The sequence below is a fragment of the Alexandromys fortis genome, unplaced genomic scaffold (genome assembly GCF_014885135.2).
Source record: "Alexandromys fortis isolate MF-2015 unplaced genomic scaffold, M_Fortis_MF-2015_v1.1 scaffold_35, whole genome shotgun sequence".
Taxonomy (NCBI): Eukaryota; Metazoa; Chordata; class Mammalia; order Rodentia; family Cricetidae; genus Alexandromys; species Alexandromys fortis.
The window spans coordinates 5,305,044-5,328,548 of record NW_026067913.1 but is presented as its reverse complement, the minus strand read 5'-3'; the positions used below and the strand labels follow the sequence as shown (position 1 = coordinate 5,328,548).

Below are 23,505 nucleotides of genomic sequence, written 5' to 3'. Positions count from 1 at the left end.
TTATTGAAGCAGATGCAATTGGGAGAAGCATAATGTTTGGAAATGTGTGGATTTTCAAAGAAGCAGCTAAAAGACAAAGGTGTTTTTACATCTGGAAAGGGATGTGTAAGTGTATATGTTTCTTTGTATGAGACTGGGAATGGACAGCAATACCTGCAGCATATTAACCCATCAAAGGGGAGGACCATACTTCTACTGGTTGGCTAGGTGTGATCAGATGAGTAGTTCTGAACCAGAAGTCTCAGTGGATACAGCATGACACTATTGAGCTCTACACTTTCTGCCACATGGAGGGGAAAACACACAGAAGCAGAGTCTGTCAGCCTGAATGACTTCAGTGAGCACTGTGTGGAGTTAATGTCCTTAGAACAGTGACTCTGAGGTAGTATCTTGCTTATATCACAGTGTGAGCACCCAGTGAGAAGGTCTGTAAATGAGGAAACAGGCTTTTACCAGGTACCACATACGGAACCTGTGGGGAAAAGAAATTTGTAGGAGCCAGTTCCCATAACTGAAAGATTTCTTCTGATGACAAGGACCCAGTTTGTGGCATTTAATTACAGCAGCATACACGGACTATGGTATCTACTCACGTTAGATATGGGGGTGGGGGTGAGAAAAGGTTTCTTTGCTATAATCTCCCGAGATCCAGGCTTGCTACAACCTAATCTATCTTGACTGACATAAGAGAGTATCAATTGAATTTTATACAGTGCACTCTTACGGTTTTGATGAATCAAAAAGTGAATGAGACTTACTTAAGAAATAAGACACAAAACCCCCAGGCACTGGCTATTTCAGCACCGCTTTGCAATGGTGTGTCCTTGGGCAGTGAACACTGGGTTGCTACAGGCACTGGAGATAAGTGTGCATGTGCAAGCCCACATTGTTGTTTCCACGATTTTGCCGCTTTCCTTTGGTATTAAAGCTTGAAGTGTGGTATGCTGAATTAATCTCGAACTGAGGGTATAGCTTGCTTCACACGTTGTCTCGTGTGCTGGAAAAAGCTAAAATAAACAGGTTGGCTTCATGAAGTCTAGTCTTTTCTCTCTGACTTCTACTTGTGTCTAGTCCTTTCCTGGTGTAGGAGGGCCTTCTTTTTATGTGTTGTTTGTATTGGTTAGTGAATAAAGAAACTGCCTTGCCCTAGTTGATAGGGCAGAACTTAGTTGGGCAGGGAAGACAGAACTGAATGCTGGGAGAAAGAAGACTGAGTCAGGGAGAAGCTTGGCAGCCCTGCCAGAGACAGACATGCCAAAATGTTGCTGGTAAGCCACAGCCACATGACAATATACGGATTAATGGAGATGGGTTAGTTTAAGATATTATAGTTTGCTAGAAATACGCTTAAGCTATTGGCCAAATAGTATTGCAAATAATATAGTTTCTGTGTGGTTATTTCAGGTCTGAGCAACTAGGAACAAACAAGCGGCCTCCCTACAACAATGAATGCTTGGCCTTAGCTTATACTTGTCTCCCTAACTCTTATAACTTAATTTAACCTTTTTCTCTTCTATGTTTTGGCTTGAGGCTTTTTACCTTTCTTTTATTCTGTATCTGTTTTCCTGCTTCTGCTTCTTCTGTATCTGTCTGTCTGGTGGCCACTGACTGGCCCCAGGCATCTCCTTCTTTTTACTCCTCATTCTCTCTTCTCTTCCTTGAGTCTAGATTCCTCCTTCTACTTATTCTCTCTGGCTACAGCCCTGCCTATCCTCTACTGCCTCATTATTGGTCATTTAGCTTTTTATTAGACCAATCAGGTGTTTAGCTTTTTATTAGACCAATCAGGTGCCGTAGGCAGGCAAAAGCAAACAGCAACACATCTTTACATAATTAAACAAATTAAGCATAAACAAAAGCAACACACCTTTACATAGTTAAAGTAATATTTCACAACAGGCATATGACCAATCCCAATTAATGAATATTATTTTCATGGAAGTATTGCTATATAGCAAAGAATGTGAAGGTTATATACAAATAACTATACACATATACATATATACTTGTATATATGTATATAGTTACTTGTATATATGTATTTCAAGCAATGCAAGATTTAAATCCCATCTAAGGAAATGAGATGGCTTTTAAAGTTGGTGTTGATGAGATTCTTCACAGGGCCTCATATTGGGAGATTCATGAAAGCGTGGTTAGCCTGGAACCTGAGTGCTAGATAGCAAATATACACTTATTGAGAAGATGAACAAGGACTGTGGGAATGCCTGGGTGATTCTAATTTTAGCATCATGCTTTGTTTAAATTGTTCTTATTTTTCCTCTAAATTTATTCAAACATTAAAATATTGTGCTTTATAAAAAAGCAAATGTATTCCTCAGTCAGACTAACAGTAATATTCTGGCTTTTCATAGACTGTCAGAACAAACTAAGGACAGTAGAGTTTGCCTTCTCTTCCTGGAACCCTTAAGGAAATGGTCTAGAGGTCAATGTCTAGCATTTGAGTTAAAGCATGTGATTTTCTTCTTTTGTTTTATTTTAATGACTTGGAGCTGTTGAACATTTGTGTTCTGCTCTAATTCAAATGCTGGCACTGCAACTACCAATGTGGTGATATTTGACAGTGCACAATGAGAGGGGACAGGTTCACATGCAGTTCTAAGTGTTGACTCCACCTTGATGGAATTAGTGACTTTACAAGAAAACTAAGAGACTACAGAGCTTCTCTGAGTAGGAATACCACATTTGCAATCCCAGAAGAGGGCTTGCAATAAGAACGGAGCAAATCCCAACCTTGATTTTGAGCTTTTTAGCTTCCAAGACTGTAAGAAATAAATGTCTTTTGGTTAAGCTGTGGTATTTTACTATGCCAGCTTTGGGGTTCAGTCACAGTCACATCTTATTTCCAACTATAAACGTGTTGTTATTTGTATGTAAAAGTCGTTTTCCTTTGCTTTCATCAACTACCTACTAATTCTCCAGGGGCTGGCAAGATGGCTCAGTGGGGGAGGGTACCTGCCATTAAGGCGATGACCTGACTTTGATTCTTGGATCTCACATAGAAGAAAGAAAACCCAGTCCCATATATTGTCCTCTGAGTTCCACAAGTGAGTTATGGCATGCACCTGATACACACACATGCACACGCACACATACACACACACATATAAAGTTAAGAAAATTTGAATTTAGAGGACCCTTTAGATAAAATAAATACAATGGCCAAACTCATCAGTTTCTGAGTGAGGGATCAATGATTTGCTAAATTACAGAATTAGTATAGCAACACTTGCTAATAGCTTCCAACATAAGCTGGTGTTCTTAAGTTTTATATAATGCAAGTATATGCAAATATTCACTATACACTAAAAACTTCTAATTTCAAAAAATAAAGATGAATAATTTAGCCATAGATTAAACTTTTTAAGATGTGCTCTAATTTTTCTCAGGGAAGAAGAGCTTACTAGTTGGCTATCCAATACTAAATGGTCATTCTAAAAACATACACACAAGAAACATTATACAGCTCAAGAAAGTTGTATTTATGCATTCAGGAAAACACACACACACACACACACACACACACACGATTGAAGAAAAAGCCCATGAATTTGAAAGTTACCATGATGGAGTAGTGCATAGGGGACTTTGGAGGGGGGAAGTGAAGGGGAAAATGATAAAATTATATTATGAGCTCAAAAAATAGAAAGAAAACATTTTAAAGAAAAGACTCACCTCCCAAAATGCTCTACAGTGATCATATTAAACCTCACAGCCTTATTATTCTTTGGTTTTGCTGTTTTACTTTACTTTCATTCTTGATGGATAGATTTGACACATTGTTCTAGGTTTTCTCTTTCCTTATAAACAGAAGCATCTTCGTGGAAAGGAGGCATTTGCATTGGCAAAGTATTATAGGAATTAAATCTTTAACTGTCATTTAAAAAGCTCACCTGAAGTGAAAATTCTGACTACTAGGTAGCAATCTGTTATGTGCCATGCCAAATGAAAAGCTGCTGTCATAATTCACTAATTAATTTTTAGTTTTTACACCAATTTGATAAATTTACCTCATGTACCAGAACACCACAAATCATACCTTCCACTTGCCAAGTGATAGCGGTAAACACTGCACACCTTCAGACGACCTTTCTCCTAAGATGCTTCTCACTGCTCACATTTTATATGTCAAATGGTACTTTCTTTGAAAAGCAAATTTAAATGCCATTATAGGGAGAAGCTACCGGCCTGGGACAAGTTCTAGCATTTAGCGTTCTGACAGATCTTAACTTGGGCATCAGCCAAGGTCAATAAAACTTGTTCATGCAGAACCAACCTTACCTGGTTTTCACCACGTCGAGAGGTTGCATCAGGCAAATTTCTATAAGACCTGAAAGATGATAAAGAAAATGGCAATAAATTCATGGATACCTATTGATTCCCCAAATTTATAATTAAAATAAAGAATTGAGATGGAAGGGGAGTGGATCTGGAGGAGGGGGAGGTGGCAGGGAGCTAGAAGGAGGAAGAGAAAACTGAGATGAACTGTATGGGAGAAGAATCTGTTTTCAATAAATAACAACAACAATAATAATTTAGAACTTTTAAAGAACAGCTAGTAGTAGAAGTAGCCAACTACCCAATAATTACATTTCAGTGAGAGAAAGATGTGACTGAGTGTTCTCTTCTAACCGTGGTAGGGAGGTGAGGAGAAAAAAAAAAAAACCACAGTCAGATTAAATTACAACTAATTAAACAGAATTTCTGCATCCCACCCCAGCTTCAAATCAGGGTTAGTAGAAGGGAGAGAAGGGAGGAGTTTAAGTTCTTCCACTGGTACGGCTAAACTGCCTGTGCTGGACATTCACAATCTAGCAGTTTTCTCAGAAGAGAAAGCTTTTTTATTTATTAATCTCTCCCTGCAGCTTCATCTGTGAGAAGCTATGTCTTCTCCTAGTGGCTAATGGTTACAATCATGGGCTTTTAACAATCATGGCCTACCGAAGAAGAGAAAGAACAGGAAGCAAGGGCATCAGGGTGGCAAGGCACAGTAATGAGACCTCTGGGGTAAGCCTTTATTTTTCTTAGTAAAGTTGAACTAGACAGGAAACTACTGGTGCATCTTGCAATTTTCCCACACAACTATCCTTGCTTGAAAATTCACATTTATCTGGAAGAGTGAAGTAACCAGAATTCTTTTCCTGGTTCCTCTCAGGAACAGTCATTTATCCTTGGGGTTATATGTTTCCTATTCATAAATGGAAGGATTGAATGGTCTGGGATAAATTCAAGATTTAAAACTCTGGGTTCTCTTGTTCCTGCATTCAACTCACGTAGGTATGTATACATCCATACAACTTATAGTTCAAATTTAAGGTTTGTTAGTTAAGATAAAGCCATAATCTCATAAATAAAACTGACTCTGGAAACTCAACCTTTAAGAGAGCATAGTTAACTGGGTGGTGGTGCACACCTTTAATCCCAGCACTCAACAGGCAGAGGCAGGTGGATCTCTGTGAGTTCGAGGTCATCCTGGTCTACAAAGCGAATTCTAGGATAGGCAGGGTGGTTATAAAAACTCTGTCTCAAAAAAAATCAAAAACCAAAACAAACAAAACAAAATCAACTATTACCAAGCACAACCACAGTCATCAGTCAAGTGAGGTTCTATGAAGAAGACACTCGGGATTGCTTACCACAGCAAGTGCACAATTCTTCTCTCACTCTCTTGAAATTAGAGGAAAAGAAAAAAAATGCTAAATACAAAACAGCACCATATGGCATATCACTTAAAAAGTTTACTAAAAGAACCAACAACCCCAACCACTAATTAGAATTAATATCAGAACTGGGAAAATCAGTTTACATGAATGTAAAACCATTTTCTTATTTGCAAAATTGTTCTATTTTCCTGCAGCCCATATCTTATAATTTTGTAGTTAAGCTATTTTCTAATCTTCAGTTTTCATCAAACTTCCATGTGTTTATCCAGCAATTTCACATTGGTCGCCCCATGTGTGTCCAGCATTGAGGATAGAGCCCAGCAAAGAGAACAGATACTTAAGCATAGAGTTGAAGGTGATATGAAGTTGGCAAGAGATGAGCTGAAGTGTGTAGATTACAGTCAGGATCACTTCTAAGCATTCGTTCTTCATCCCATAGGCTACAAGGAGGCAGTAAACAGACTTTTAAAACTACCCTGTTGGATGTGCCTGTTATGTTGTCTCCAATGCATTCCATGTTCACTGAAGACATGCCAACAGATCTTTAGGAGGAGTGATAGGAACCCAAGGCTATGTGCTGTTATTGATGTAACCATGTGTACTTTTTATCTTGCTGCTACCAATCACATATTCGTAGGCCAGCAAGGAGCACTGATGTCCATCCATTTTTCCCTTCCGTTGTCAGTTTTCCAGCAAAGCGCCAGTTGTCATCAAAGCATAGACATCATGGTGTTCTACCTCTACGTATGTGAGGCGGTTCATCTCAACGTCAGTTTTACTAGGTTTAGAATTACCATAGAAATGTGGGTCTGGTTGTGTCTGTGAAAGTGTTTCCTGAAAGGTCAGACTAAGGAGGGGAAACTCATTTCTAATATGGACATCCCTGTTTTATAGGCTGGGACCCAGGATTTCACAAAAAGGAGAATGTGAGCTGAGCATTAGCGTTTACTTTTCTGTTTTAGACTGTGGATGCAGTGTGATCAGCTGACCATTCTCCTACCACCATGAGCTCAGCAAGATCACCTGCATCCCTTCTTAAACTGGAAGGCAAAACCAGCTCTCCCTTCCTAGTCTCGTAAGGTATTCTGACAAGGTATTTTGTAAAGTATTTGGGAAATATTATAGCTCATAGGAGTCAAGAAACTACCTACCAGTTTGTGACTTGGACAACAGAAAAAAATGTGACATACGTTGCCAAATGTAACATAGTTGGTCCATAATATCAGTTTGGTTATTATTTTTATTCTTAATCAAAACATAGTGCAACACAGTGCCACATAGTGAAACATAGTACAACATATTGCTACACCGTGACACATAGTGACACATAGTGCTAGAGAATCTTGAAAAAAGAAAGGAAGTAAGAGAACATAGATAAACATAAAAACCTTCATTTCTAATTGTAACTGTACGTAAGAATCCTAAAAAATGATTTATCACAACAAGCAAACAGGACTGGCTATTAGATGTCAGGAGGCAATAATTCTTTTTGCAGCCTAGACACAAAAACTGAGGACCAATGCAAATCCACACTGTAAAATTAGTTCATTATAACGGTTTTCAATATTCTGGCAGACCCACCACATCTTATTGGATATGACTACTTCTCTATGATTTAAATGGCATTCCAGTGTGTACGCAAAGATGTAGGCCTACCCTTTGTCCTAGTTAGCTCTCTGTTCCTCTGATAGTACGCTGACTGGAAGCAACTTTGGAGAAGAACGTGTTTATTTAGCTTATAGGTTAAAGTCCATCATTGGAGGAAGCCGAGGCAGGAACTTGGGGCAGGAGACTGAATGTAGGAACCGAAGCAGAGACCGTGGAGAAATGCTGCTTACTGGCTTGCTCCAGTTAGTTTCTCAGCTACCTGCTACAGTCCAGGACCAGCTGCCTATGAAGAGTACCTACCCATACTATGCCAAGCTCCTCTCCATCAATCGACAGTGAAGAAAATGCCCTGTGGTCATACCTACGGATAAATTTTTCAGTTGCGTTGCTCTCTTTCCAGGTGTGTCGAATTGGAAAGCAAGATCGGCGATCACATCTCTGAATCTGTAACTTGTATTCCCTACGATCAACGTTGCCTTCTTTGAATTTGCTCAATTATTGGCCTTCACCTGAGCCACGGTTACTGGGAAAAGGTTAACATCCTGCTGTAAATGCTTCTTCCAGCCTTCATCGTTTCTGAGAATCTCCTGGCCCTTTCAGCCACAGCCCCTCCGTGAACGTTTGCTATACTCCCCTTTCTTATAACCTAACTAAGCCTTTTCTCGTTACTAACACAACAGTCACACAATGATGAATCTTGGTTGGTTATAGAACAGTTTCCCTATGTTCAGGTCTTTGGCTCTTTCTTTTTAAATGCAACATAATTTCTTCCTTTAAGAATACACAAACTTCGAGAGGCTGCTTACATTCAGGTCTCAATTTGAATAAAAGTTTCCTCAGATATCTTGAGGACAAAGCTTCTTATTTCCTGGTATTCATTTCCTCTTCTAGGCCACCCAGAATAAATGAATGAATGAATGAATGGATGAATGAGGCATTTCCCAGTTTTCCTTGATGCTAGGCATCACCATGTGACTAAGGTTAGGCCAACAAGATATAAATAAAAGTGGCTTGAGCAACATCTGGGACAGATGTCTTGAAAGGAGACACCCCCCCATTGTTCTTCTCATGGTCCTTCATTCCTCCTGTAGAATATACACATGGGGCAGAGGCAGCCATCTTGTACCAGGTGATTTGGAGGTGTAGAATCCTACAGTAAAGGAAAAAACAACCCCAAAAGTTCTTCCTGACATTTTGGAGTCCTCATCTTATACCTCCTTGTTTGTTTTAGAGAAAAAAAGTTATTTTCTTTAAAATGAGGTGTGGCAGGTCTACTTCTGTCTGACACAGGAGACTCTTGATGAATCTGCAGTATTCTGAACTTGTACGACATTGTTGTCATCTGTATTCTTGCTGACGGCTACCTGCAGGTAGAGGATACATCTGTCTTCTTTATCTCCATCCTCATCACTTTGTACAATGGCAGGTACTCAGTAAGCTCAATAAATATTTGTTGAATAAATAAATTAATACTGATTGGGGTCTGGGCATATGTCATTATGTTTGTCAATCTTCAAATGGAACTGACAGCTCTTTATTATGTATTTATTTCATTAGCTTGAGCGTCATACAAATAAGCAGATAAGGATGAGGAAATTGTTGTAAAATGGTATGAAGTACAGGAAGTACCTGAATAGAGAATTACAATAGAGATCACATATCCAGATGCTCAGTTGCTATTTAAATGTAAGTAGGAAACAGGACAATCAGTGTCCAGTAAACCGACAAGTGACTGTTGAGAGCTGTGTGCGTAAAACATAATCTACGCAGTGGTAAATCCAGTCTGATACAGAAACAAGGGCGACCTTCAAAGGTCAACACAGAAGTGACATATTAAGGAAGACAACATGCATACAGCCATGTGTCAGTGATCGATGTCACTACTTATAAATAGTTCTAGGTTCTGCATCAATTGCCGTCTTTTATGGCTTCTTTACTTCAAATTGTTGACTCTTGTCAAAGATGTATGTTATTGCAATTGTAAACCTTGTAATAGAAAATATAAACAAAATTTTAACAATTTTAACTACTCTGTGGTATGTATACTCTTTGCATTTGGGATGTTCTGTGAAAGGGTGTGTGTGTGTGTGTGTGTGTGTGTGTGTGTATCACCAAGAAATTCTTACTGTTTTTACTCATTTTTCCAAGAACTCCAGTTAGATATCTTATGTATCAATAACTTGGTTTTTCCTCAGAGCTAGAAGTAGATAGCCATATTCAGGTCCTCACTCCCCAGAGAGGAACAGCCTATTGTTGCACTCTAGGAAAATTGTAAATGTATGCACCACAGAGCAGATGACTCATTTTTAACTCCTCCCTTTTACAACCTGGCCACAGGAGGAAGGGGTCAATGAGCAAGTGTGTTACTAAATTGACAGACATTGTGAGCATGTATACCATATATTTTCTTAACTCATTTACCCACTTGTTCTGCTCCATGTCTAGGACACTGTGAATAATACTAAACTTACCATGGGCGTACAAATGTCTCTTAGGGAAATGGATTTCAACGGATGCTTTGGTAATTCTATTTTAGCTTTCTGAGGACCATCTTTATTGTTTTCCATAATGGCTGTAATTAGCCTGATAAGGAGTTTACTTGGAATATTTGATGCTTTTCCTTCTTATAGTGACCATTCTAACTTTGGGGAGATAACGTCCTATTGTGGTTGTGATTTAACTTCTCCAGGGATTAATGATGTTAAACATATTTTCATAATCTTGTTTAAGAAATTTTTTGCTCAGGTATTTTGACCATTTTCTAAGTAGGGTATTTGTTTGATTGCCATTAAATTTAGTTCCTTCCATTTTTTTTGTATGTTATTCCCTTGTTAAATGTAGGGTTTTCAAATACTCTTTTTCCAGTATACAAGCTGTCTTATCAAACTATTATCTGTTCCGTTGTTTCATAGAAACTTTATGATTCATCATGCCCCTATTTACATATTTCGTTATCTATCAATTTTTGTTTTTCTTAAAAATGTTTTCGAGCTCTTTCTAAGAATTGTTTGCCTAGATCAGAGTGAGTGGCTGTTTTATTTTGGTGATTTTTATAATTATAGATTCTTATACGTCATAGTTTAATCTTTAGTTCAGTTGATTTTTTTCTTTTCTTTGTATATGATGAGATAGGGATCCAATTTCATTCTTCTGTGTGTGGCTATTCAGTTGTCAAACACCATGTACAGGAGAGATGCGTACATCTATGTGTGCTCTTAGCATCTCCTTATTAATGTAGGAGTTTATTTCCAGGTTCCTAGGTCTATTTCACTGGTCTGCTTTTAAGCTTATCCCATAGTGTTTTAGTTACCTCAGGTTCAGAATAGCCTTTGAAGTCAGTGTGTTTGTCAGGGTTCTCTAAGGGAACAAAACTGCATGAGATGAGTGTGTGTGTGTGTGTGTGTGTGTGTGTGTGTGTGCGCGCGCACGCGCGAGATGTATATTCATATACAGCTTACATGAATGAGATTCACTAGACTGGCTTATAGGCTGCAGGCCAGTCAGTCTAACAATGGTTGTCTCACACTGGAGATCCTGAGCCTCCCTTAGCTACTCTGTCTGTAAGGCTGGCTGTCTCAGCAGTCCCCATACAGTGCTGAAGAATCAGAGGTTTCCTGGAAGCTGTTGATCTTCAGGCTATGTCAGAAGCCTTCTGTGACTCTTAGGTTGGCAAAGGAATGCCACGGGAACAGGAGAGATGCACTTGCCAGGAAGACTGAGGATAACAAAGATTCCTTCCACGTCCTTTAATCTGGGCTGTCACCAGGAGGCGTGGCCGAGATTCAGAGTGGGTCTTTCTGTTTCAAATGATCTGATGAAGAAAATCCCTACCAGGCGTGCCCAGTAGCTCATGTTTTCATCGATTCCAGATGTGGTCAAGCACACCAAGGTTAGCCATCATGGGTAATAATTTGTTTCTAACTTCATTCTTTTTATTTCAGATTTCCTTGGTTATCTGGGGTCTTTTATAGTTCCAGATAAATTTTAGGCTCTTTTTCTACTTATCTATAACGTACCATTAGTAGGGATAGGACAGATTGTATGGATCAGTTTGGGAGGTATGTGATCTTACAGAAAAATTGCTGCTAATAGATGCTAAATTCGTGCCTGTTTTTTGTTTTAAGTAAAATGAATTATTGCCAAGAAAACCTTGGTAACTAACACTTCCTGAAGCCGAAAATGTCTCACTAGCTGCGTGAACTGTGGAACAGTGCAGAGATCGGGCAGTCAGGGGACCCTGGATACCAAGTCCACGGTAAACCTATGCTTTCTGTCATGCCAAAAATATCTAGAACAGTCCCTTCGTTGGTATTTTAAAACTGAATCCAAGACCTCACTTTTGTTTTCTGATAGTCATACAATCTTAATCATTTATCTAATTGATTTTGTGTTACATTTTTAAATCTTAAAAATTAAACAATTTTAACTTCTAACGAGAATTGTGGAGGAATGGCTTCATACTGTGCAAATTCAAAAATAGAACAGCTCCAGACAGAACTAGTATTTTTTTTCATCCACTCCATTAGTCAAGCAAATCATTACAGCATCCTATTTGATAGCCTGCCCAGAAAATGTGGTAGCCCTACTGGATTATAAGCCACGTGAGCCTCATAAAGGGAAATCAAATATATTATGCTCTCCCCAGGAATAGCTAAGGTGCTCGAGAGCTGTGGTACAGTAATGGCACATCCCGTGCACTGAACTGGCCAACAAGGCAACACATTTGGCAGCTTTGAAAGATTTTATTGAGAGTCATATGTTTGGACAAACCACATCTTGCCTTGAAAACTGTGAAGTGAAGGCTTTCATAGAGGTTTTCTAGGAACATGTCTTTTTTTTTTTTTTTTTTTTTTTTAAAGAAACTAACACCAAGCAGTTGCTGTCAGCACACCTGCAGGGAATGCAATAGCGGCCATATTGCGCACTCTGTACTATGACAGTTTAGTCTCCCTGCTGTAAGAATGCATGGAGTTAAAGACATATGAACACATTAACTTCTAGGGATTAGGATAGCATGGAAGGAATGAACACTTTATACGTAAGTGATGCGTTGTTTCCCCCAAACCTCATTTTAAAGGCAAAAGCAGATCGAAAAGTATTAAACTAATGACAATGTCTCTTACTAACCTCGTCTTTATGCTAATTATATTGTGCTCAATTTCAGCTCAACGCAATGTGTTTAAAATGACTGGCTGATGTTTAAGTAGAATATATCTGCACTTCCTTCCCCCTTGCTCCCCTCCCCCAAAATTTAACTCTGCGTAACACTTCAAAGATGTTCTGTGTGCAATTAGACACAGGATCCATTGCCAGGTGTGTTATTCCTTTGTGCGAGCCTAAAAGCTTTACACGTTACAGTCAGCAATGCAAGGGGAAAAAAAAAAAAAACAAGCTGTGGATTATCTGGCAGATGGCAAAACATCTTCCCAGAAGCGGAAAAAAAGAAAATAGTTTTTAAAGAGAAGTGAATACTAGAAAGTAGAGAAGCTGCTTGTTTTACATATTATAAAATAAACACATGTAAAACCTTTAATCACTTCATACATATATGGCCTATGTAATAAATACGTGTTAATTCAGAAAAAGTTCATGTCGTACTTTTTATGTACAAGTTGACAAAGTTCCTCAAAATCCAGACACGTGGGTAAAAGAGGCTTTGGGACTGTGGACGGGGAGGAGAGGGCCACTCACAGAGTGAGCATCAGATCTACAGTCAGGCCCACACGAGGCTGGCCCAGTTCTGGGGACTTTTCTGCTCTTTTTACAACCAGAACAATAAGCGTATTTCTAGGAACCCGCAGTCCCAGAAGAGAAGAGCTACAGGGAGACCTTGTATCGTTGCTGAAGCCTTCAAGCCAGCGCCTCCTTTCTCTCATGCAGGGAGCTTGAAATTGGCACCAGAGAAGTATTTGTACTTTTGCACAAATTTTATACATTTTAAAGAAATGAGCATACAATTTGTGCTACAAATCAAGGCATTCATTTGCATGCAATCCAGAGAGCTGATTATCAAACATCCCAGCACGCCCCTGCCAAAAGTCTATGTTTGTATCCAGCCTGTGTCCACATAGTCTTAGAATGATACACAGCAAGAGACAATTGCTTTTTTCTAAATTTCCAATCATTCTTTATTATTCATGACTTGTACATGTTTTCACAGGTGCCAAAAAGGTCTATCTAAAATTTATACTCTCTCTTTACCATAATTTACTAAAAAATATTATGGTTTTACACAAAAAAATTAGTCTCTTATGAAGATTCAACCCTGCAGTCCACTAACCACAGTTACAATTTTTTTGCTACTCCATTGTGCAGAGGTTTCTGGCATTTTGATCACATAAAGACACAAATGACAGCAAGTCTTCCCTTTTTCAAATAAATAATTTCCTTTCCTTGCTAAGTGTGAGACCCTTACAGGAACGGAAAGCCAGCTAACTGCTGGTTGCAGAATCTTGCTAAGATAATTCAGTTTGTAGGTCTTGGGCAGTGAACACTTCCTTGTAAGTCACTGATTGGAATGAGTCTTTATCTGCCCCACCAGTCAGCTCCCAAATAATGACATGAAGGCTTCTTATTAGTTATGAAAGCTTAGACTTGCGGATAACTAGCTCTTATAGCTTAAATTAATCCATTTATATTATCTACATTCTTTAACATGGCGTTACCTCTCTTCCATCTTGCACCTCCTGCTTCCTCTCCATGTCTCCTGGCTTCTCCTATGCTCCTCTTATCTCCTCCTCCCTTTTCTTTCTGCGCAGAAGTACCTCCTATACCTCCTGCCTAGGTGTCGACTGTTCAGCTTTTTATAACGACAATTACACACGATCTTCACGTGGTGCACAAATATCCCACAGCAACTGATACTGATTGCCATTAAAGAGAAAGCAAACTCCAGGTGCAATGGTTTCCCTTCATGCAAGTAGCATGACTATTTGTGGTCATTTTCGCCTTGATGTAACAACGATTTCTGGTTTTGAAACATTTACTCCCATACCCTTTCCCCAGGGCTGAGCCAAGATTTCCTCCATTTCATTAATCACACTTATCTTTAGGTGTTAACTCTTAACTTTGTATTTGCTGAATGAGCTGGAACCATAGCTACACAACTTACTTTTGAGCTGTTATTTCAAACCAACCTCCATGCCAAGTTCCCATGATGCCTGACTTACCGAGTTATTCCAGGTTATTTTAAAAACCACATTCTTATCAAGGTCTGGCTTGTGGGGAGAGAAAAGAGAAAGCTGGTTCTGTTTTAGTGACTTCTTCCACCTAAATGTATCTAGTTATACAGCATTAATAGTCAAACTATATCGATTCATTTAGCTAATTTCTATTCCATATAACCAACTCATAAATATGAAACTATCATTTATGCAACTGCCAACTGAATAGCATTATCTGGATATTAAATTGTAGGACTAAAGTCTTTACAATAGGAAGACATTTTATAACACAATTATTAGCTGCAATAACATTGACTATATTACCACTGATAAAAATATTGTCTAAAGAGAAATCAGTGCATGATTCTTAACTTAATTCCTCACATCCCTAGCTTATTAGGAAATACTTGCATCGGTACCCTCAATCTAACAAGCAGGGTGGGATGTTTCTTTGCTACTGTACAGGAAATGCCATTGATGACCTAGAAGGTTATGGAGAAAGTCTGTGTCTAGGAGGGTTTTTTTTTTTTTCAGTACATTTTGAGTTTCTACTTTGCACATGATTCATCTAGAAGTTGGTTCTAATTGCTTCTCTTTTATTGAGGAACTAGGAAGAAAAGTCATCAATTAAGAGAGGATAAGAATCCGGGCAGAGTGTACGAAATAGCTGTCCATGGGAGTGATGAAGGGGCTGTGGCAGGAGAATGGAACATTATCACCTGACCACCAGGGTCTAAATATCTTAAATTAGTTTCAGTTCACCAGAAAAGTTTAGTCACGTGCGTATAGACCACAAATAGAGTAAAATCGAAACATCCTTTGCTAAAAGGATGCAAAGAAGAAAACAGGCAAAAGAAGAAACGAATTCTGGGCAATGTTTTAAATGGCTGACCATTGAACTTAAGCTGAAGGTGGGCATGAGAACAAGACGCTAGAGTAGTAACTGACATCTAGGTAGTGGGAGGGAGAGGTGGAAAGAGCTGGAGTTATTGTTGACATGGCTTGCATATAATCTTTTATTATTATACAGTAATGCTTTCTTGGTTTTCAAAATTTATATGTCTTATGTTGGACTCATTCATGGTTTTAATAAGAATGTTGACAGAATAAACTCTGGTTGAATAGTAACTGCTATGTGGAAACAACCACATAGATGGAAAGGGAATCCCCACTCCCTGAGCTGGGTTCAGGAGAGACTCTTCTTGGATTGGACTTGATCTTCAAGAGTCCTTCAAATCCATTCAACTATAATTCTGTAGTGACCCGAATATTAGCGCGCCTGAAAAAATGATATTATAGACATATAGGAAGGGAAGTAAATCCAAGGTGCAGAATAAAGCAATTGGATGAGCAAATGCAGAATTTCAAAGGGTTTATTTTTACTAAGAATCAAAATACAACCACTTTGAAAGAGTTATACTCTACTCGGAAGCGAGGTAGGATAAAAACTATAAAATCTATTTTAATTAATTACATTTTCTAAGACATCCCAAATTTCAATCAATCATTTTATAACATGTCTGCAGTAAAATACTCTCTTGATAGATGAAGTTTAAACTCCAACAGTCTGCTCTGGGATTCCGTAGGGTGGCCAAGGAGTGCCAAGACACGGATGTGTAAATAGTATTCCCAAGGGTGTTATGAAGTTTATAAAAAGAACACTGATATCTGAGATTTCATCTGCTGGTAACTTCCTAGGAGATTACAAATCTGTATTCCCCCAGTGACCACATTTAACTACCAGGTGAGCGAAACGTGAAGATCAATACTTCTGCCGTGACTCTAACATATGTGCTTCTTTACGCTGCAATGGTCAACTTCTACACACGAAAGCATATGTCAACAGCATATGAAATCAGGAAGGAAACGATCCATGAATATTAACTGAAAACAGGTCCACCATGGCATTTCAGGATGATGTGTTTCCTGGCACCTTTTGTATGTTGTCACATAACTGAGGTCTTAGCCACAGAATGTGAGAGATAGAACCCAAGGCTCTCAGTGTCTTCCACACTCAGTTTCCTCTTCCCAATGACAGGAACATCAGTGTGGCAGTATTCATGAGGACCCTGCAAGGAGACAGCGTCCCTGAATGACATGGAAAACAGAGCTTACCACTGCCACAAGGACTCCAAATGAAAGGGTGATAAACATTTGTTCTTTAAGCCACTACGTTGCTGCACTCCTTTGATATAACAGTGGAAATTTAGCAAGTCAGCTAGTGCCTTCACATGGCTGTTGGCCACCTGTATCACAGAATTTTTCAGACACAAGGATGGAAAGAATAGGTAAGGATGTGAGGAAGAGGAGAACCTTGTATCTATTTGGTGCAAATCTGAATTGTTGCAAACATTATAGAAAACAGGATGGATATTTGTTGGGAATTAGCTCGATACGGGAAGTAACCAGGCCAGCTTAAAGATAACAATTATATTTTTAATGGTTATAAAGGGAAACTCACACCACAATAATGGGGAGTCTGACTTTCTCTGTGTCCAGTGGGAACTGCTCCAAGAGAGTGCGCACCTGGTCCCTCTCAGTGTTTCTTCCTTGGTTTCAGGTAGCCATGCCTTAACTGGGTGTGATTGGTTAACAGAGCTTCCCCATCAGATATTTTTCAAGAAACAAACAAAAAGCCTTCAAATGTTCCAGTACTCCCACTACTGAGTACATATCCAAAGGAAATGAAATAGACAACTAGCCCTAAGGCAACTTGATATGCCATGCTTTATTGGCACCCAGGGGAGACCTGCCCCTTTTGAACCGAGACAGAAAGGAGTGGATGGGAGAGGCCCAAGGAAGGTGAGGACTGGAGGGAAGGGGAACTGTGGTCGGAATATAAAATAAATGAAAAAAGAAAAAGGAATAGCCAAGGTATCAACATCAACCTAAGTATCCAGTGTTGGGTGAATGAATAAAATATCTTGTTCTAGTGCGATTTCTATCATGATAAACACTTTGACCAAAAGCACCTTTAGAAAGAAAGGGTTTTCATCTAGCAGCCTGTAGTCCATCATGAGGGGAAGTGAGGGCAGAACTCAAGGCAGGAACCTAGAGCAGGAGCTGAAGCAGTGGTTGTGAAGGACTGCTGCTCACGGCTTGTTCAGTTTGCTTTCTTTAGACAGCCCAGGACCACCTGCCCACAAATACCACAGCCCGCAGTGATCTGGGTTCTTCCAGATCAAAGGCATAGCAAGAAAATGCATCATAGACTTGCCTACAGACTGACCAAGGTCATTTTCTCAGTTGAGATGCCCTCTTCCCAGCTGACCCTGGTTTGTGTCAAGAAGGCAGCATAATGTGACTGTTTTACAAAACAAACAAAAAACAAAACAAAACAAAACAAAACAAAAAAGCAAACCCCTTTCTTTCAATGTGGGTCTGAAATACTGGCAAAAGTACAATAATGCAATTATGTAAATCAATAACATAAGCTATCATTATTAAATATTGCCTACTATACATTTGTACACAATATACTTTTATACAATGGATAGTGTTTGTTGCAATGGTTTCCCCATCCCAAGCACAACCACAAACATGTAATCCTTGCTTTGCACTATGACATCAAGACCAATTTGTATTGTTGATCAAGATATCATTATTGCACAGAGCTAGGCTACCCATAACAAAATATTCAGCTATTAAGAATCTCTCCACATTTGATAATATGGATGAAACTGGAAGACATGGCTAAGTGAAACAGACAAGTGCTGTGAGAGTTGAATTTCATGGTTGAGGGACTATAGTTAAAGATGTATTTAACTCTTGAAAAGTACCAAGAGGGTAGATGGGAAGTGTGAACGTGAAAACACTGAGTGAGATAATACAAATACCCAATAATTAGACTTAGTGATTCCAAGTATGTGTACATACTTCAAAATATCGTACTACACGTGACAAATATACACAGGTTTATCACAAAAATGTAAAACTCTGGAACAAACATCTCAAAACACATCTTAATAATTAAATTAAGACAAGTTATAAATAATTTGCATATAAAATGAATTTTTCACATTTTCTTGAATGTAAACATAACAGCACTGTTCTAATTTCAACTCATCATTTTAGTACAGAGGGGGCTACCCTTCCCTCCTCCAATGGAAAAGGAATTGTGTATCCACAAATCCAGGGCTAGAAGGACGCAAGGGTTCACTAAAGCCACACCTGTAACCACTCTGTCCTTGGAATGGGCTTGAGAGCTCAAGAATGTAGTTGAAGGCAGAATATTAAAACTGTCTGTGAACTGTGATTCAGGTTGTGCAACAACATAATCAAAGCCAACAATGAGTTAAAAAAAACATTATCAGAAAAGAAAAAATCTTGTTTCTTAGGCTGCAGCTTAATTTATTCAATATTTGGTCCACACAACCTGAAAGAGACTCTGAGAAGTGCTACCCATTTTCAATGACATTTCCCAGAATGAGCACAGACTGCTTTACTGCTGAGATCTGGAAAGAGCTTGTCTGACAAACATTGCTTTCCTGATCACTCAGGTAGTCAATCCCAGCAAAAATCCTGTCAAGGTTCTTAGTGTTTGAGACAAAATTCTACACGAATTAGTTAAAATACAAAAGAGGAATCTGCTGATTTATAATTGAAGTGATGAGAAAGGCAAGGATGCCTGGCTTGAAGACTTCCTCAGTACCTCAGTAACCTGTCACCTGCCTGCCTCAGCTTGCTACACAGTCCTGTCTAAAACAGAGCTTCCCACCTAGCAGAGGAGAACATCCAGTCCCCATCCTGTCTTCTCTAAGAGACAAGAGGCAAGGGGCACGTTTTCTTCTGGCTCCAATAGAAAATGCTCCTGAAGATCTCTAAATGGCTGACTTTAGCCACGTGACTCTCTGGCCATTCACAATGGCCAGCCCTTTGGAAGGGAACATCTGACTGGAAGACCTCTGGTCACACTGTGTCTCTGGATGGATGATAATAGAGAGGTTTAGGGCTCTAAAGTCCTTATAACATTTACTTTTAAAAATCTGTAAAATCAAGAGATTGTGTTTATGTTCCTTATATGCTATTCTTCACCTTGATAGACTATGTAAGATTTCACCCTAATTAACTTCTAACAATCCAAGGAAAAGCTATTGGGCAGTAATGTTGCACTATTTCTTAAAAATCACTTTCGTGCTGGGTCTCTGTCAATAGTTTGGTTATTCTGTGTTCCTGTGAGGTTAGCAAACTGGAAAGGAAAGCAAAGTATTCAACTTTTAAATGCACATGTACTTCATACGATGATAATGCTAACTTATGAATAAGGGCAGCTCACCTACACTTATAATTCTTAAAGTACCATATCAGGAAAGGTGTGCAGAGACCGGGAGCACACAAACCCTGCCAAGGGTTTGCAGAATAATTCTGGGAGCCATTGCAATGGGGCATTACAACTATTAAACTGGAAACCGCTTCCTGGAGGGCAGGCCCAGGTAACCGACTGCATGTTACAATCCACAGTGCAATTTGGCATAGCATTTTGCATAAAAGTATATCCCAAACCACTTTACAGAAGTTAAATTTCCATTCTCCAGCCAATATATGCTATACATTACAGAACATCTGTGTGCAAACAGTGCCTCATGGAAAAAAAATTCAAGGCATGAGGTCATAAGATGAAAATCCAATGGTGAATGTAAGAGACAGGAGCACTGGGCAGGAGAAGGAAAAAGGAAAACGATAACAGAACAGTGATACAGAAGATTTAGAAATGGATCTTCCATGAGTTATTGGAACATCCGTCACTTTGCCCTGAAAAAAGTTGAAAGTGAGACAATTATTCTAAATGACCCAAAGGAGTAGAAGAAGAAATTGAATAAATAGAAACAAGTATGAGGTAAAGACTGACAAACCCTCCAAGTAGCCGTCAAGTTAGATCAGAAGATAAACCCACTGTCTTATGGAATAAAGGCAATAAAACACCATATTTCAAATCAATCTAAATTACCAGAGCTTCATGTGTATAGAGTTTAAAACATGTTAATTCATAAAATATGTAAATAAGATAAATTAGACGGTGTACTTTTAGAATTCTCACTGATTTTTTTTTCCTACATAGACCCGCCTATTCTGGAACTCACTCTGTAGACCAGGCTGGCCTCGAACTCACAGAGATTCGCTTGCCTCTGACTTCTGAGTGCTCAGATTCAAGGCATGCACCACTGATTTTTAAGAAGTCTCAAAACATTAAATCATGCTTTATCTTACTCCCTGAAGTGCCAGTTAATTGAAAATTATACCTAAGAAATGTCAATTAAGGGAGTTTTATGTCCATATGTCCTTTCATTTTATTCATCAAGTGAAATCCTGCTGGTAACAAGAACGTATATCACTTAAGGCGATCCAGCTCATGTGTTCGCTAGCATTCTAAGAAGGGAACCTGAAGACTTTTAACACAGATAAATACGGAGTACTCGAAGTGACTAATGCGCCTGTTACCTATTCTTAAGATTGTGTATTTGAACGCTGTGCATACATGTGTTGAAATATGGCTCTGTTCCTATATAAAGGTGGAACTATTGTGTCAATTAAAATATAGTTATTTGTTTATTTTAGTTTGTCCATAAATTAAATACCAGAAAGCTATCTTTTGGAAGTCAAGGTCTAAATTCTGAATGTGAACTTGAAACTTCCGTTTCTGTCTCCAGTATCATCCGGGTTCCACACAGTGTGTGTGGCAATCATTCAAATTTGATGAATCCTGTGACTACGTATTTAGCAGAAGACTCATATAAAATTAAAAGCTGTGCAATTCTTCTACGGGATGTACTTTCGCATACTGAAGTTTCCTGCGTGGTACCTGATGGACTGCATGTGTCTTGTGTAAATCTTCCGTTTGTCATTTCCCCATTTAAATATGGCAGGCATCAAATTTTGATTTTAGGACATATATAACATAAAGAATAAAGCAAACCCATAATGTATTTTCCCCCAAATCTTATCTCTTCAGTGGGGTTATGTGATGATTTCTCTTTATTGGTAAGGGAAATTGAAAATTATACATATAAATGTATGCAATCGCTGACTGCAGCGGTTGCCTAGAGATAGCAGTGAAGATACATATGTTTCTCTCTGCATATGTATAAGTAGTATATATTACAAATACTGATATATTGTGTAAAGTTATCATTTTTTGTTCTATAGAGTACTCAGCATTTTTAAAATTCATGTGATATAAAATCATCATTGGTTTCTTAGAAGGAAAAACAACCAATTCTCAGAATTTTTTAGACTCTCCTCTGTTCTAAGTGGGTATAAATCGGTACAGATTTCATACTACACACATACACACAAACACTTGCACACAGGTTCTGAATCCTGGGCTTCAGTAACTTTTTTATTTACCTGTTTGGAGGTTCTTGTTTGGAAAGAAGAAAGTGTCCATGCGCTTCCAAAATTATATGCTGAATTTACTTGAACAGTTTTTGTTTTATTCTTTTTTAAGTGGCAAGAGAAGTTTATAACTTTTGACAATTTCTCCAATAAATGTTCACCAAGTTTCAATTTCTTCCTCTAAATGAGCATAAAAACAGTAGCTGTCCTATCACTGTCCCAGAGATGTCTTGAGGACATCATCATCATACAAATGTGCTGTACCAAACTCACCACCATTATTTCTATCATGTGATCAATTTTGCTCACTGTTATCCAACAGAGAACTCAACATCGCCTCTCTTCTCTTGCGAAGCCATGTCCATATGGCTTTCCTGGCCTAGATGGTGTTCTGTTGGTGTGATAAAACCCTGACCAAAAGCAAGCTGGGGAGGAAAGGGTTCATTTGGCTAACAGGCCCCTTGTTTGGAGAAGCCTGGACAGAAGCTCAAGGTAGGAACTGAAGCAGAGACCGTTGGTAGTGCTGTTTACTGGCATTCCCCCCTCTGCTTCTGCTCATGAGCTTTGACCCGGGATCACCAGCCCAGGGGTGGAACTGCTCACAGTGGACTGGGCAACTCATCATTTAGCAATCAATAAAATACCCATAGATATACCCACAGGCAAATATGATGAAGCCAGTTCCTTAGCTAAGGGTCTTTCTTCACAGGTGGGTCAAATTAACAACCAAGATTAGTGACTACATTGCTGAAGAAGTAGGCAATGAAAATAACTTTAATCACTATGTCTAGAAAATGGTATACAGACATAGTTTTTTTTAATGATTTACTTTAATTTTGTATGTCTGTGTGACTCCCTGTATATATGTGTACCATGTGAATGCCTGGTACCAGGAGAGGCCAGAAGAGGGCGTCAGACCACTAGGAACTGGAGGTACGGGCATTTGTGAGCCTCCTGAAGTAGGTCCAGGAAACCAGAGCACTGGATCATCTCTCCAGGTACCAGTGTGTTCTTTTCAACATGAATTTGTTGTCAGTATTGAAAACAAGAACACTGCATATGAAAGCAATCAGATTTCCATTTTCTCTTTTAAAAGGCTGACTATCTGGCTTTTTTCTCTTCTAGGACAATGCTTGAATGAAGCTGAGCACTGAGACCTGTCATCTCCTCACTCAGATATGGCGATATGCCAACAGTCAGAATAAAACTTCCAGCAATGAGGACAACTGTCTACATTTTCCACAGACATTGCTTTTCCTTTCAATGAATTCTTTTCCTTCAAAAGAGCATCCTCTAGGAGAAAGAAATGGCAAGATCCCTGCCATGATTCCAAGGTCCAGAAAAGAAACCGCTGATGTGACAAGGCCAGGGTCATGAGCTGGGAAGTGCACACTGTGATTCGCGGTTGAGCATGGACAGGTTGGTGTGTTAGGAGCGAGCTACTTTTTTTTTTTTTTATATCACCTTCTCCTTTATTTGTTTTTCTTTTTTTTTAATTGAGAAAAGGAAAAAAAAAAGTTTCTGCCTCCTCCCAGCCTCCCATTTCCCTCCCCCTCCTCCCACCCTTCTCCTCCTCCCCCCACTCCTCTCCCCCTCCCTCTCCAGTCCAAAGAGCAGTCAGGGTTCCCTGCCCTGTGGAAAGTCCAAGGTCCTCCCCCCTCCATCCATGTCTAGAAAGGTGAACATCCAAACTGGCTAGGCTCCCACCAAGCCAGAACATG

At 39.0% G+C, this 23,505-nt stretch overlaps 1 long non-coding RNA gene across 1 annotated transcript in view; it reads right to left on the bottom strand.

Moving 5' to 3' along the window:
• Nucleotides 1-4,315: 4,315 nt before the first annotated feature.
• The window catches only part of LOC126499579 (uncharacterized), a 272,453-nt gene continuing 253,263 nt past the window's right edge, over nucleotides 4,316-23,505 (bottom strand). Inside the window, exon 3 of the long non-coding RNA XR_007591115.1 lies at nucleotides 4,316-4,348. This is a non-coding gene — a long non-coding RNA (uncharacterized lncRNA). The remainder of the gene's footprint in view (nucleotides 4,349-23,505) is intronic.